At 43.6% G+C, this 15,258-nt stretch overlaps 1 protein-coding gene across 4 annotated transcripts in view; it reads left to right on the top strand.

The window, feature by feature from the left end:
* Window positions 1-15,258, top strand: part of LOC132866146 (mitogen-activated protein kinase kinase kinase kinase 4-like) — a 139,484-nt gene that overhangs the window by 2,880 nt on the left and 121,346 nt on the right. The window contains exon 1 of one of the 4 annotated variants that reach the window (XM_060898743.1): window positions 1,719-1,864. The exons of the other annotated variants lie outside the window; for them this stretch is intronic. The gene's annotated coding sequence lies outside the window, so the exon portion shown is untranslated. Of the gene's footprint in view, window positions 1-1,718; window positions 1,865-15,258 lie in introns of those variants that run through there. 4 annotated transcript variants of the gene reach the window in all.

Genomic DNA, 15,258 nt, shown 5'->3' on the forward strand with positions numbered 1-15,258 from the left:
GTTCTCAGCTGGCTCGCAAGTTGAACGAGTTGTGAACCAGCACTAGCACTGGCCCCGAACCAGCCCTGGAACTGATTTGGTGGAAAAGGGGTATCACTGGGTTGTGACAAATTGCGAACGTCATTCGCGACAGAGTTTCAAAAGTGTCTCGAAACCTTCGCGAGGCTTCTCAATTTCCTCGCACGAGTCGCAAAGTGTCACTCCTACGTCGCTGAAATTTCGAACGTGTTCAAAAAAATTAGCGCGACACGATTTCTCTCAAAATAGCCGCAAATGCGTCGCAAAGCCGTCGCGAACCCTTCTCAAGTCAGTTTCCGTGAGGCTTCCTGCGACTAGTTGGAGACCCAACAATTGCGGTAAAATATGCAAATCTCAATTCAGTGTGATTCCGAGTGAAAATTGTCGCTAATTCACATATTTTATCGCAATTGTTGTCTCCAACTAGTCGCAGGCTGTCGCAGCCCAGTGAGATACTGGCTTAAATTCAATTTATATAGCGCCTTTCTCAAAACCCAAGGTCGCTTTGCAATTATGGTGGAAAATTCACTAAATAGAGGTCAGGATGTCATTCTAATGGTGTAGCAAGTACAGTCCCACGCTGCCGCCAGGCAACATAACTCGGAACGCCACGGCATGGATCCACAAAGCAAGCACAGACACACCGCTACGCAGAGTGCTGGTATGTCCCAAAGCGTGTGCTCAGCCGCCACGACGCCACCGAGCAACATCGCTTTGAACATCACGTCAAACAGTAAAGTGCTGCTGCACAGAGTGCTGGACAACCACGATATTAAAATGAGCCACGAGCTCGCTGCAGTCCATGGCTACAAGCACAGGTATCACCTATGGCGAGTCAAGGCCTGGAGGAAACCGATGCCCAAAACTGGGTCTGGAGATGCACCGCAACCGGCGGACAAAAACGCTCAAACATCAAACTACACACACGCACCGAAAAATAAAAGGGAGAGAAAATAAAACAAAAAGCCCTGGTGAGAAGCAGAAGCCAGAATGCGCACAACGTACTCTCAACCGGAAATGGAAACAGCTTTAAAGTGACCTGCTGACTTTGCAGATCATTTGCTATAGAGATCTTGCATGTGACGTCACAGCCGATCCAGATTGTAACAGACGCCATCTTGTCGGTCAAACGCCATATTTCCGCCTTCTGCTTCTACTTCTACCTTTTCTTCTGGAAAACCCTACTATATACAATTCTACTACAATGGCTGCAGCTACAAGCTCTCCCTACCTGTGCACGTTTTTTATGTTTTTTGTGTGTATTTTTGCGTGTTGTTCATCTGTACCGGACTTCAATATCCACTACAACCGTATGGACTTGCTGGACATTGGTTTCCAGCAGAAAATGACGGTTTGTAGCGATTTCCATCGCATGCACAACATTCCGGACGAGATAGCGAGACCAGCGTGGTCTCCGTGGATTGTTATCGGGTCTGGCAGGCGAAGGAGGCGGCGTCGGGAGAGGAAGCAAAAGCGAGGCTGCAGGCAGAGTCGGCCTGTTGACTAAGCTCAGAAAACAGCCACTCAAATCTCCACTGCCAAGCCTCTATCTCTCCAACGCCAGATCCATGGTAAACAAGACGGACGATTTGGAATTGCAGCTGGAATTACCTTATTCTATTCTATAATCGGCTGGTCAGTGCTATACTAGATACTACTGATATATCTAGTATCAGTACTAGTAATACTTAAGTGACTTACCCGTCCAATGAGGGTTGTTATTTTCTTGTTTACAAGATGCCACATCTGAGTCGCTGACAAATCCTGAATTTCTGTAAAGATAACTGTCCAGAGATTTATAAGCACGCAGTGCTTCACCGCTGAACAGCGAGGGAAAGTTGATGAGGTAATTATACACATCTGGGTATTCCACCTCTGGCAGTTCAATATCCACTGACACGGTCGTGAAAACTCCGTCTGGTAATCGATAAGGGTCGCTAATCTGTAGGTCATTTTATTTTAGACATATCTAGTTATCTGTTCATTAGAAAAATGAGCCGTGTAGTCCGTCGGTTGAAATTTATCCATTTTGTACATGAGTGCAGCAGTATTCAGCTGTGTTTTTTACCGACAAGATGGCGGCTGTGTACTTTCCGGTCACGTGACTGCAAGTAGTCACGTGACTATTACCATTGAATGGATGATGGTCGTTACACTGATGCACAAATCTAAAGTCACCTTGAACTGAATTGCTCCAACAAGCATCACAGCAAGATGGATCTGGGTTCGAACCTGCTGGCCAACTGGAGCCTTTCTGTGTCGCGTTTGCATATTCAGCTCACGTCTGTGTGCATTTCCTCCCACAGTCTGAAGACGTACAGATGAGGTCAGCTGGCTACTCTAAATTGCCCGTGTGTGTGTGAGGGATTCTGTGTGTTAGCCCTGCGATAGACTGGTGACCTGTCCAAGGTGAACCGCTGTCAGCTGGGATTGGCTCCAACTCCCCCACGACCCTCAGTAGGATAAGTGCTGTAGCTGATGGATGGATAGCAGTGAAGAATAAAACGCAACAGTGGTGTAATGCTTTCGGATTGGATGTGACCCACAACATGGCGGTGTGAAGGAGTTCTTGATTTAACAAGCCCCACCTCGTTCGTTCATTTAAGGTTGTCAGATAAACGTGAAAGTTAATTCCTGTTGGTGCTTATCTTGTGCGATAAATGTTATCTTATGCAACTGCCTAAACAGTCGTTCCCTTGCCAGCCCCCTCCCCATCTGTTGCTTTCTCGAAGTTGAAGCGAATAAAAACTCGGCTTATCAGCTTTCTGGAATGTCCTTTGTCCTGAAGACTTTCCCATGATGGAAAACCTTTACTTGTGCAAAGCGCTGACACTTGAGACTCCTCCTATAAACGTTCAATAAGCGTCTCCTTCCAGAAAAATTGACTGTTTCCAGGATGCTACGTTTTCGTAATTAAATACCTCCCACCCCCCCCTTTAATTATGACTGAATTACAGCTGGCACTACAGTCTGTGCTGTGCTGTTCGAGTAATTTAATGAACACCTTCCGACCAATCAGATTCATGAACTCTGCAGTCCTGGGATATTAATAAATGTAATAGGATACAATTTGTATTGTGCTTACTATTTGGGAAGTTTATTTAAAAAATGTATGCATCGCTGATGGTTTCATAAACCTTTAAACCTCTTAAATGAGTTCCTCATTGCCAAATGTTTAAGAACATCAGAGGGAAATGATGAGATCTGGTTGTTTGAGTAATGGGTTATTTCAATGGTTGCCAAAACAAAACCGCACGGTTTTGTTCCTTTTGCTGATTTTTGTTTTTCTATAATTATAACGGCATTTTGAAAGCAATTAACTTCAGTTTTAATACATTATGCAAAGTGTGAATAATAGTCCTGTGTAACTGCTAACAGTTGCACTCTGATTTCTTTGGTGCGTGTGTGTGCGCGCGCTGCCACACTGAAATCCACTCATGCATATTCATCAAACTACAGAGCAAGTGTTCACTACACAATCCACATGTTTATTTCTGTGTTTAAAGCCAGTCAACTGTGCACTCGTGCATGTTCAGTACATTTAAACCCGAGTTTAACAGCGGTGATTTCTTTCCTTTATGCTCGGTCAAGCATTATATTTTAGGCCACTTGTTTCTGGGCTTTTTTTTTTGCTTGTTTTTTTGAATCTGTTGTGTGTAAAATGTGTGGATGTTGTTAAAGTCAGGCTCAGGACGGTAAACGTGCTGTCTTTAGGCACATCCTTTATTTCCTGAGCAAACAAAGGTTCAGGTTAAGGCTTATCACGTTATGTTGCTCTTTTCACAAGATAGTTAATGTGTTCTAAGGTTTTGAAAGAAAACTGAACGTTAAAAAAAACCCCTGAAGTTTGGGAAAGGGCTGGAATATTTTCATGAAGATAAATTTTTTTTTTTTAAATAAAACATGCTAGCTTTAAGTCTGATGTTTACACACACTCGCATGTAAACTTGTTTGTTTTTGCGGATATATAAAAAGTATGCATGCGCTACCAAAACATGGAGTGTGCTGTTTTTGGAAAAGAATCAATTAATAGAAACACAAATTTCATTGAAAAAATAAATAAATAAATAAAACCCTTCTCAAATAGTGAGGAACAAATGTTGTGCTTGCATGGGGTGGTTTTTCAGATGATCCAACAAAGCAATATTTCACAAAATTGAAATGGGAACACTTTTTTTTGTGTGCGCGCATTTACCGTAAGTCACATGACATGACCTGAAGAGGAACAAAACCGATGAAAACCACTGTGCCAAGACGTTGGGTCATGGAGCTCTGTCGCCATGTTTAATTGGAATGACCGTCGCGAGAGGCGAAAACCCAGCTTTAATCGCACATCGCTCAGTGGAAACATGGACCATTCGCAATTATGTCAACGTAAAACGAACAAAAACTTTTGTGCAAAACTGCAGCGGAAACCAGGTTACTGTTCCCAGATGACGGTTTTGTTAAGTTGACTATTTTTCCACATAACACTACAATCCAAAGTCCCCCCCCCCCCCATCACAGCACTTCACCAAGGATCATGATTTTTAATTTAATAAACAAATGATGTGTAATTTTTATCCACTTATGGCTACATGGGTTTTTTTTTTTTTTTTTTTGTCGTCACTTGCTTTAGAACAGCTGTGGCCAGTTGTTCCCTCACCACCTTATCTTTGTTTTAATAACACCAACCAAGACCTTGTGTCAGAAAACAAAGCGCTGACACGGGAGACTCTCCTTCCATAAATGCAGCGTAAACGTCTCCTTACAGGAAGTTTCACCATCGCTGGATGAGGCCTGAAACGTTTTTCAAGGTTAACGTGTTTTGTAAGCGCGTTCATTGAGTTGGATTGGCTTGCTATATTATTCCTATAGAAATGACAACATGCTGTATACCTGTGGCATGTATAGGTTTTATTTATTTGTTAAATCAACCCTCCTTTCAAATTAGGATGCAGCAATTTTTTAGTCCCAGAGTTCACTGAAATCATTAACTTTTCGAGGGCGTTTTATTTTAAATGCGTCCCTGTTGTACAATTCATTACTAGTGATAAAGCCTTGTTGCTGGTGAACAATACACGAGTCCAGAGAACAAAATCAGCTTGTATTTGTCTGACGTAGGCAGAGATGAGGGTTCTGTAGTCGGGATGTTTTCTGAAAGGCTTCAGCGTGCATATTTATTCCATGAGGAGATGTGGTCAGCTCATAACGTGCTTGGCGTTTCCTCCGTAACATTTTGCTCAGTGGTGCTCTTTGGCCGATTTGCTGTTGAATATTCAAACCTTTGATACACTGCCATGTGGACTGCCCCAACTAAATGCCTTGTCTTTTTCCCCCCCAACAGTGTGTGCGCTGCATGTACAATCGCTCTGTTTTTGTATCGAGCCCTCCGATTGGCCAGTTTGCATGTCTTGTTTAGCAGAATGACGAATGAGCAGGCCGGGTCGAACGCTGAAGGCAGCAGCTGTCGTTGTGTCACTAAGAGCCCTAACTGCTTTATTACAAAGGTGGTTTTGTTTGGTTTTCTGTGGGCTGTTTAGACTGCTTCTCTTTTCACGGGGAGATGGAACGAGTGTGGCTCTTTTCATTAAAAAAAAAAAAGCACCGAGACACCACTCCAGTGTTGGTACAACACACAGACTGAGGTTTTTTTTTTTTAAATATTATATTTTTAGTTCAACAGCCACATTTGGAATCATCTCTTTGAGATTAATAATTGATATCAGTAAATTGAATGTCCTTTTTTAAATAGAACAAAAATGTGGGGTGTTTTTTAAAGAAACCAAGGGGATACAAACTTATGAACACAAGTGTGACGAAAATTACTGAAGACAACAGGACTTTTTATAGTGTCGTTCATTAAATTTAATGTCATTTAGCAGGTGCTCTTATCCAGAGCGACATACAACGTACCTGGGGAGCAGTTGAGGGTTGGGTGCCTTGCTCAAGGGCTGGTCTCAGGAATCGAACCAGCAACCTTTTGGTCCTAAGGCTGCTTCTCTAACCAATACACCATGGCTTCCCCTTATAAGTGCTGATTCAGACAGTAAGGGAGCTAATTGACTAGCCAGCAGCATCCTGAATCTTGTAGAGGTGTCCCACCCCCATCAACTACCTCCCCGTCATGTGACCGCTACCATCTGGGCAGGGTGTCGACAAAACCGTGCTTCCTCTGAGACGCACGAAGCTAGCCCAACCGTATCACAGATGCGTCACAGGCCAAAGTAACAGTCTGAAGAAAGCTCTATCTGCCCTCTTCCACATACGTAAACTCAGATGTCAGTGATTGACGAGGGATATGCCTTCCCTCCCACTCGGCAGACACGGCCAGTTTGGCTCCCTTGGCTCTGTGGATGACTGGTATTGCCAGGATTCACACCTCGGACTCTTTTTCTCTCTCGGGTCTTGTGAGCTAATGAAATGAAGACTGCGGGACTATGGCCTCTGGTAGTGGAGCTGCTCTTGTTTGTTTGTTTGGCGCGCACATGGGTGGCAGTCTTGTGCACTGATCTACCGTATGCTCGGAAGTTTGTGGTAAAATTTTGTTCTCGGAGTCTGACTGCTCGGATTTCCTTGTTGGCACCTCCGATATTGTGTGGTGAAGGCTCACCGATGGCTCTCTTACTCAGGTTGTCTGACCTTTTTTTTTTGCCACAGCAGCGCCTGACTTCAGTCTCTGAACGTTATCTGATCAACCGACAAACAAGCCAGTGTCCAACAAGAAGTCACATGTTGAGGGAGAAGCTGAAGCCCGCCTGTGTGGGTCTGGCTGGAATGAAGAACTGCAAACAGTTTTTGTTTAACATGTATCCAAGCTTGCCTTCTACACGTGATCGGATGTTAATTACGGGACTGTTACAACGGTATCGCAATCCACAAAACGTGTCATCAGACAATTGTTTGCGTTCATCCTTCACTTCCTTTTCTCCTAAAACCTGTTTCTGATATTGGCTTTGTGGAATATTTGTTATGGAGTCCAGTTATAGACTCCTTCACAGATTTTTTTTTTTTTTTGGATGGTTCTCCAATTTTTCTTCTGCAGACTCGCCAAGTCTGTGCGCCTTAGGGGTGTGTGTGTGTGTGTGTGTGTGTGTGTGTGTGAGGGGTCATACGGTACATCGTCTATGGTGGTTTGTCACAGTGAATAAAGAGGAAGTGTCACTGTTTTTTATGCAGTGGGTTGTCTGAGTGCAAATGCTGCCAAACTGATGCAGTTCTTGAACTGCATCTTGCTGGGTTTTTGTTTAAGGGGATTAAGAAATGTTGAAATCGAAGCCTTTTTGTGAGCAAGCTAATTGTGTACTGTCTATCTGAAGCCATGTCTCTTTTGCTTTAGCATAATGTGCAGCTGATGATATTTTAAAGGGGAACTGAAAGCAATTTTTTTTTTTTTTAATTCTCAAAATACGATCATTTTATTAAATATCGGAATGCATTTTGTCACTGCTATAACAAGTTGAGGGTTTTGAATTATGCTCTGTAATATATCAGTCCATATGTCAGAGCAATGGCCGTAAACGAAATTCGCTGAGACCTGTGCGAGACATCGTAGGACGGAAGTAAAACGTACAGCGGAAATCAAAGTGACCGACATCTACTGACGTCAAGACGCGCGCGCCCTCTTTCGAATGCTGACGTAATCAAGCTGGATGTTTTCCCTGTGTCCAGGATCGCTCTCTACTCACCGTATAGTGGGGACGCCATTTTGTAGTGCTGTCCGAAACCTTGGTGAGGATTATGTGGGAAACGCGCTCAGTATAATATGTATTTATCACAAAAATACATGCATGCATTTTATTATTTTTGAAAACCCACCAGCCTCCTGATCTGGCACGTTTTAATTGTGCGACAGTAATGACATAAATACCAGCGCGACGGGCTAGCCCTTATCCTGTCGTCTTTCCAACATCCAAGGCGGATATATGTGCAGAAGTATGCAGAAAAAAATATAAAGTGCAGTATATGTATACTGTGAGACAATATATATATACACAGGCAAGCAATCCAAAACGGCAGGCTAGATCACAAACGAGAATACAGTACAGGCAAAAGGGTCGGTCGAGGCGCAAACGGTACATCAAAGACTAAGCGAGGACAAGAACAAGAAACGGGTACAAGGATCGTGAAAAAGGAAATCAAGACGACGGGTAGAAAGGCTCGGTAACGCGTACATGCGTACCGTAATACTTCGTGATGCAAATGCATCAGCACAGTCCTTAAATGGGCGCAAACACACAGTTCCTTAATTGAGCTCAGGTGCGCCTTGTTCACGGCGCACGTGCTGGAGTCCACTTCAGGTGCACGTGCCACAGCACGCAGGACTGACACTCCATCACTGATGAAGCTGGCAAATCTCGAAGTTAATCTAAATCGGAATGATATGGCGATCTGGCCGCTGTGTAAACGGTTTTCAAAATGGCGACGACACTTCACTTTTCGAAGTCTCGCACAAGCCTCGTGAAGATCGCGCGGATAAACGACGCCTGCTGTGGACCAAACGAACTAGATTCAACATGGCGAAAAAACGAAAAGGCTGATGAGTGTAATATAATATGCCAATACGAGTCACGATATAAGCTTAATAAACCCGAAATCGTAATTGAATAACGTGTTAAGAGAAAAAGCAAGTTTAAAAATGACTTCAGTTCCTCTTTAAAGGTTGGTTTGCTTGTGTCGCTGTTTCATCTGATGCAGTGATTTAATACATCAGCATTTCTAGACATGAAGCGTGAATATTTCTTGATGGCATATATGTTTTGTTTATTTTAATCCATTTAGACATGGCTGTCATAAGTTTATCTTGAAATTCGAGAACTTTGACTGCTGAACGTTTGTGCAATTTCTGTACTAATCTATACTTGGTCCTCCTCTCCTCTTGCTCGAGAAAGATCTGCTGGTGTGTGGAAATAAGAAGGGGTTGGGTGGCTTTTAAATATAAACAGTAGCCTTAAGACGTTACTGATGCTGTCTGAAACACTTAAAGCCCTGTAGAGGACAAGCAGCTTCTGGGCAGGGCTTTGTGAAATCTGTGTTGAGGTTTATCACTCCATTACTGTGCCAGAATGGAAATCCTCAGGTGGCCTCCTTTCTAAAACGACCTCAAACTAAAGAAAGATGCTGAATTCTTGAAATGTGCAGTGTATGAGGGCGAGCAAGCGAGAACCATTCCACCATATAATGGCCATATATAGTCAAACTAATTCCCTCTCTGGCCTCGACTTCACTGTACTCTTTGGACTTGAGCACAAGACTTTGCATCATTTGTTGGATCCCAGCTGGGCTTTTTTTTTTTTTTTCTCCCCCCTCTATTCCTTCATTTAATTTCATTGGCAGGCCCACCCATCCACTGAAGTTAGTGACCCGTCTTTTCCTTTGACCTCTCGGCTCTCCGTCCTACTTCCGTACCCATGCTCGGTCACTGTCCTACTGCCATATTTGCTTTTATTTCGCCTTCAAACGAATGAAACTGTAACCGGCTGTATTGACAGTGCCAGAGGTGGGTTGGTGTTACACGGCGGATCATTACTCAGAGATGCTCGACTTGCCTTAAATAGCTCGACCCACTTCTGCTCGGTGTAGGGAATGCCCAACAGAGGGCGAGAATTCTGCCATCAACCAGTCTCCGCTCCTGTCACTGTGCCATGTTTTATTGCCAGCGTCCAGGGTCACACAGAGTACACACGCTCCCAATCTGTACACTCCATGACTCTCTTTTTCTTCTTGGGGGGAACAATAATTGTTCCCTGAAACTTTCACAGGCTCCAGGATCTTTGGCACGCAAGTGTTTGTGTGGGTTTTTTTTTTTTGGTCCCCCCTCCGTGCAAGGAGGAGCTACTGATGCAGACACTAGAATTCTCACTGATCTTGCGTCTCCTTTTGTTGAACCAAGTTTCACAAACCGTAAAGAGAGATCTTGTAGTGGAACCAATGATGTGTAAATATTGGACATTTTCAAGTATTACATTTACAGCATTTTCCCTTATTCAGAGCGACTTCAGCAGAATTCCCTCAAGCCAAAACCCTGTTGCAGGGAAACTAGTACAGCAAGAAAACAACACCAACAGATTTTTAGTCTGTCTGTAGTCTTGGTTTGAAGACAGCCAGTGACTCAGCTGTTCAGACCGCCAATGGAAGCTCATTCCTGTGCCAGGCTGCCAGGACCGAGAGAGACGATGCATGTCTGTCTCGTTCCTTTTTTGGGATTGTGGGTCTGGTCCAGTCGAGCCACGCTAGAGCTCGAGGGGAGCGAGATCCAGAGCGGAGCTATATAGTGTCTGTATATAGCACGATGGCAAGAACCACCTCGGACATTTTTCATCCCGTTTTTCCTCTCCGTATTCTTCTCTATTATTATCCACCATTTCAGAATCTCCCCTAAAGGCCCCTTGTGTGGGTATTTTTATTTTTTTTTATCTGGAAGAAGCCGTGGTAGAACTTGACAAAGCTGCACACATTACTGATCTGCTTCTCCAGCTTTTTGTTTTTGTAAGGGCTACATTTTGCCACAAGCTCCCAAGTGTGTGAGACAAACCTTTTTGGCTACTGTTTACTTGTTTGGTCCCATGGTAACTAATGAACGGGGCCTGCTACCAGCCAAATATAGCAGGCACTATGTAGAAGCAGGCAAGTCACATGGCAGCCCATGGGTCGAGAGAAGAAGCCTAATTATTTTTCTCTTTTCACCCATTGAAGCGTCTGTGTAGTAGTTGAGACATGGTGTCTACCCTCAGGTCTTATTCTACTGTCGCAGCCATTTTCAAGCCTCGTGGCATCAGTACTGCCAGCTTCTCTTCAATGCTTACTTGTTTGTGAAATTTTTTTTTTTTTAAGGCGCCATATTTACACCGAACGAAAATAACACCATGAACATCTTGGCTACGTTCTGGGCTTAAAATGAACCGTTAATCACATGAACAAAGGGCACCCTGCTACCAGTTGTAACGGTATGGTTTGCTACACAGATGCTGAAGCACTTAAGATGATCATAATCCATTTGATCCACCTCAATAATCATATCTTCCCAGTGGGAACCATAACTGGCTATCAGCTTGGTATTAAGTGCATTACAACCACTATCAAGGCCTTTGGAAACAAGATGGATGATAAAATAGCAGATTTTCTGCATTAGCCATCAGCCATCCAAAAATGCAGCCTTTGTCTGAGAAGATATTACAGTGGATAACGTAGCCCTTTTTGATAAGTATGACCGGCAATGGAAAGGCAAGGCCACTTAAGAGAGAAACAAATTTGATAAATGGGCTTTACCGCAGACCTGAAGCTTTGGAGATGCGTTCTCTATAAGCTGCACAGCCTATCGACCTTCTCTTTATTCACCATCATACGCTGTTGGCCCATCTGCAGCCATTTTTAATCCAGAGATTATGTATCTGAGCTGCTTTTTCAAGCTTGGTCTAATCTTGCATGTCTGGAAACATTGGATTAATTTCAGTATTTTACAACGTTTCTTTGTTCAGAGCTGTATGAAGGTGCTTTTACGATGAGCCTTAACTAGTCACCAAATATACCATGCACTGAGAGTCTCTGGTTGAAATTATGGATTCTCTGAGGGGCAGAGCACCTTTGGAGAATCCATAATTTCAACTGGAGCCTCAGTGCATGGTATGGTGGATTTTGCATCCCTTGTCAAAAAGTTCCAAGCTAAAGGTGTTAGGTGGGGTTTACATTAGACCGTATCAGCGGATCATCAGATTAACGTTTTTAAAACTATTCGGGTGCACACAGCAACGCCAATACACGGATACGCTCGGCTCCGCAGGCATCCTGCGCTCCAAATCACTCCGCCCTGAACAGCGAGTGCCCTCTGGAGGGTGCGCACTCCGGCCCTGCGCAGCTCACAGAGCGCGTGAGTGAAGCGCACGAGCAGTGATTCGGGACAAATAGCAGGAAGTGAAAGTCCGCGCCGTTTTTCAGCAGTCGCGTCACATGACCAACGTGGCATGACCAACGCCAGCGAATCAGGAAGGTGGATGTCAGTGACGTTGTCCAATGACGACGTCAGCTAGAGCTCAGCACAGCGTATCCTCGTTCCTCAATGTTTACACAGCACCAGATCAGATACGTAATGGATTGAATACGTGGGCCCTGGCGGATTCAAGTTGTTTCGCCTGTGGAGTCGTTTCCCGGCGTTTTAATGTGAACGGGCAGTGCATCCGCGACGAAAACGAGACGGATACGGTCTAATGTAAACACCACCTTAATCTTGATATCAATTTGCTGGAGGCAGCCATGTTTGTTTGGTGTGACCTTTGACCTGTGCATGTGCTATGTATTATGCTATCGCTTGCCTTACTAGGCATGATCATGATGCGTACATCGATGCACACAAAAGCTCGCAGAGCCACAGCTATGACCTTGAGTCAGCTGTATAGCTTGAAATCGTGACGTGAGTTCATAGGATATACCATGACTGACTGACTCGCACCGTGTCCATTTAAACATTTTTTTTTTTTTTTTTTTTTGATGTCCTGAGATACATTGCTTAATCAGTGGTGGAACTATTATGTCGCGTGAGCCATCCTTGGCCAATCCCTGCACGGGAATTGTTCCTCCAAATCAAGTCGTGCATGAGCTGAAAGCCATGTGCGACAAGATTGAGTGGAATAATGGTCTTATTCTATCAACGTTCACTGGATATGAGCAATCGCGTGCTCTGATTGGCTGCTCTACTACTAGGCTATCAGCTCATATACTGCGAGTAGAGGAAAAACAAAATGGCGGCGTGTGTTGCCGAACCAACCTGGGACGAAATAAAAACTCGAAAACGGAACCCCCAAAAAGTACCAAAAAAAAACCCCAACAAAATATGGAATGAAAGCATTTTGATGGTAAGAACATGCAATTTAAAAAACAAAACAAAACATTTTTTTCAAGAACTATTAAATTTTTCATAAATTGCTACTGTCATTTTGCCAGTTTGTTTACATTCTAAGCTGAAGTTATTTTTGTTGGATGCTTTGTTTAAAGTTTTCACTTATTGAATTTGCTAAAAAAAAAAAAAATACTGTGTTTTCTCAATCCAGTGAATGTGGAGATGCATGTTATTTACCAGCTGGGAGGTCCGTATCGTGAAATACCGTGACCGAGGTCTTGAAAGTACTGAGCGAGGCCCTCTGGGCCGAGGTTGGTATTCAAGGCCGAGGTCACGGTATTTCACCATACGGACCGACCTTAAGCTGGTAAATAATATATTTTTTCTTTACCAAATTCTAACAGAAAGCGAGAGCGCCCGAAAGGGAAAACCGAGGCGAGCCGCCATTTTGAATCCTCATTCACGGCTGTAATGCAAATTACTTCCTCCTCGGTATACAAGTGCACTTCCATGGCAGGAAAAAAAAAAACTACATTTTACCGCCTATGTAGTCCCCTATTTATACAAAACTGAGTCATTCAGGATTCAGCCATGTTTTTGCTCGGCGTTAGCAACAGTTACGGGTTTTTAGCTTTCTCCTGAAATGTTTTATTTCTTCTTCCTCAGGGTAGTAAAACTCTTTCACTGTGAAGACTGTCATCACTATCCATGCTGTAAAATTAATGCTATTCTCCTGAGAAATGCGAAAATAAACGTTGACAAAAATTGCTACGATGTTTGTTGTGAACGAGCGAGTCACCAGAGGTCCGTAACTGATACGGACCCGCTCGCCAGCCAATCAGAGCGCAGGATTTGATGGAAACTGGACCGCGAAAAAAATAAAATTATTTGCCAGCTGGGAGGTCCGTATTGTGAAATAGCGAGGCCTCTGGGCCGAGGTCAGTATTTTCAAGGCAGAGGTCATGGTATTTGACGATGCGGACCGACCTTAAGCTGGTAAATATTTTTTTTTTCTTTACCAAATTCTAACAGAAAACGAGAGCGCCCGAAAGGGAAACTATATTTAGAACAAACCTGCTACTCGGCTTTCTCCTGAAATGTTTTCTCTTATTTCGTCTTCATCAGGGTAGTAAAACTCGCTTTCGCTGTGAACACTGTCGTTATCGCTATCCATGCTGTAAAATTAATGCTATTATACTGAGAAATGCGAAAATAAATCTTGACAAAAAATTGCTACTTTGTTTGTTTTGTTGTGAATGAGCGAGTTGCCAAAGGTCCGTAACCGGGGTCTGTATCGTAGGATTCCAGACTGCTCGCGAGCAATCAGAGCGCAAGATTTGGTGGAAAGAATTCCACTCAGTCTCATTTGTACATGGCTTATAGCCAACTCGCCTTGTTGCCGATCAGCTCATGTACGACTCGATTTTGTGGAATAACTGTTAAAGCTAGACGGCCTTTCGATTTCATAAAATCGGTGAAATTTAGTTCCCTCTGAAATTGTCATTGTGATGCACGTTTATTTCTAAACGAACAGCTGATCACACCGAGGTGCTCGCTGACGCCGATATTTTAGTTTGGTCTTGCGTTTCCTTCAACATAACGCCTTTTCTCACTTTCCGTTACTGTAGTCGGTCTTTCACGTTTCATTCGCACACTCGCGTCCTCCGTTTTTCTCTCCTGTTTCAAATTTGTATCCCACAATGCCTTGCGTGAACAGGGAAAGCCCACCATGTGATGCACAACGTGGTATCTTGAATCGGATCATGGTGAAGCAGGGAAAATGAATCGCGGAGAATTTAGGGCCACATGGCCCTAAATTCATAAATTTTTCTATTTAAAAAAAAAAAAAACCCTAATAAAATTTGGAAGTCTGATTTGAGTTCTGTAGCTTTCAGTCCACTAAACAGAAATAGTCGGGGGGGGAATTCTTTTTATGACCTACACTTGAAAAATCTGAAAGGCAGTCTAGCTTTAAATGTATAGTTGGTTCTAAAGGAGACGGGCAGCCAGTGGTCATGCTAATGCTGGTTATGTACGAGTTACACACAGCTTTATACAGACATCTGCGTGTCTCCTGAGAGACTCGCTCAAGTGACCCAACTTAACAACCTTAATGACGCCTCTGCCGAGCCCTAAGAGATGATGCAAATGGGTGCAAGCTTGTGTCTAAAGCACCTGCAGGCTGCCTTCGAACAGCTTAGTTGTGTTTCTCTGCAGAGAGATATTCCACTTCCTTTTAAGTGTATTTTAAATAAAAATGGGTTTTGCACAGGATTCTCTTCATTTGCTGATCTATTTCGCACAATAAAATGAGGCGGGCCAGTCGGCCATCTTTCTTTTCCCAATCGTTCCCCCCGCCCTTCACTGTAGAGCTCTGCCATATTCTTGAAGAACTGGAGGAAAATGAAAACCACTCCAAATTCCGTTTC

Source organism: Neoarius graeffei, chromosome 18, assembly GCF_027579695.1.
Source record: "Neoarius graeffei isolate fNeoGra1 chromosome 18, fNeoGra1.pri, whole genome shotgun sequence".
In the NCBI taxonomy this organism is placed as follows: Eukaryota; Metazoa; Chordata; class Actinopteri; order Siluriformes; family Ariidae; genus Neoarius; species Neoarius graeffei.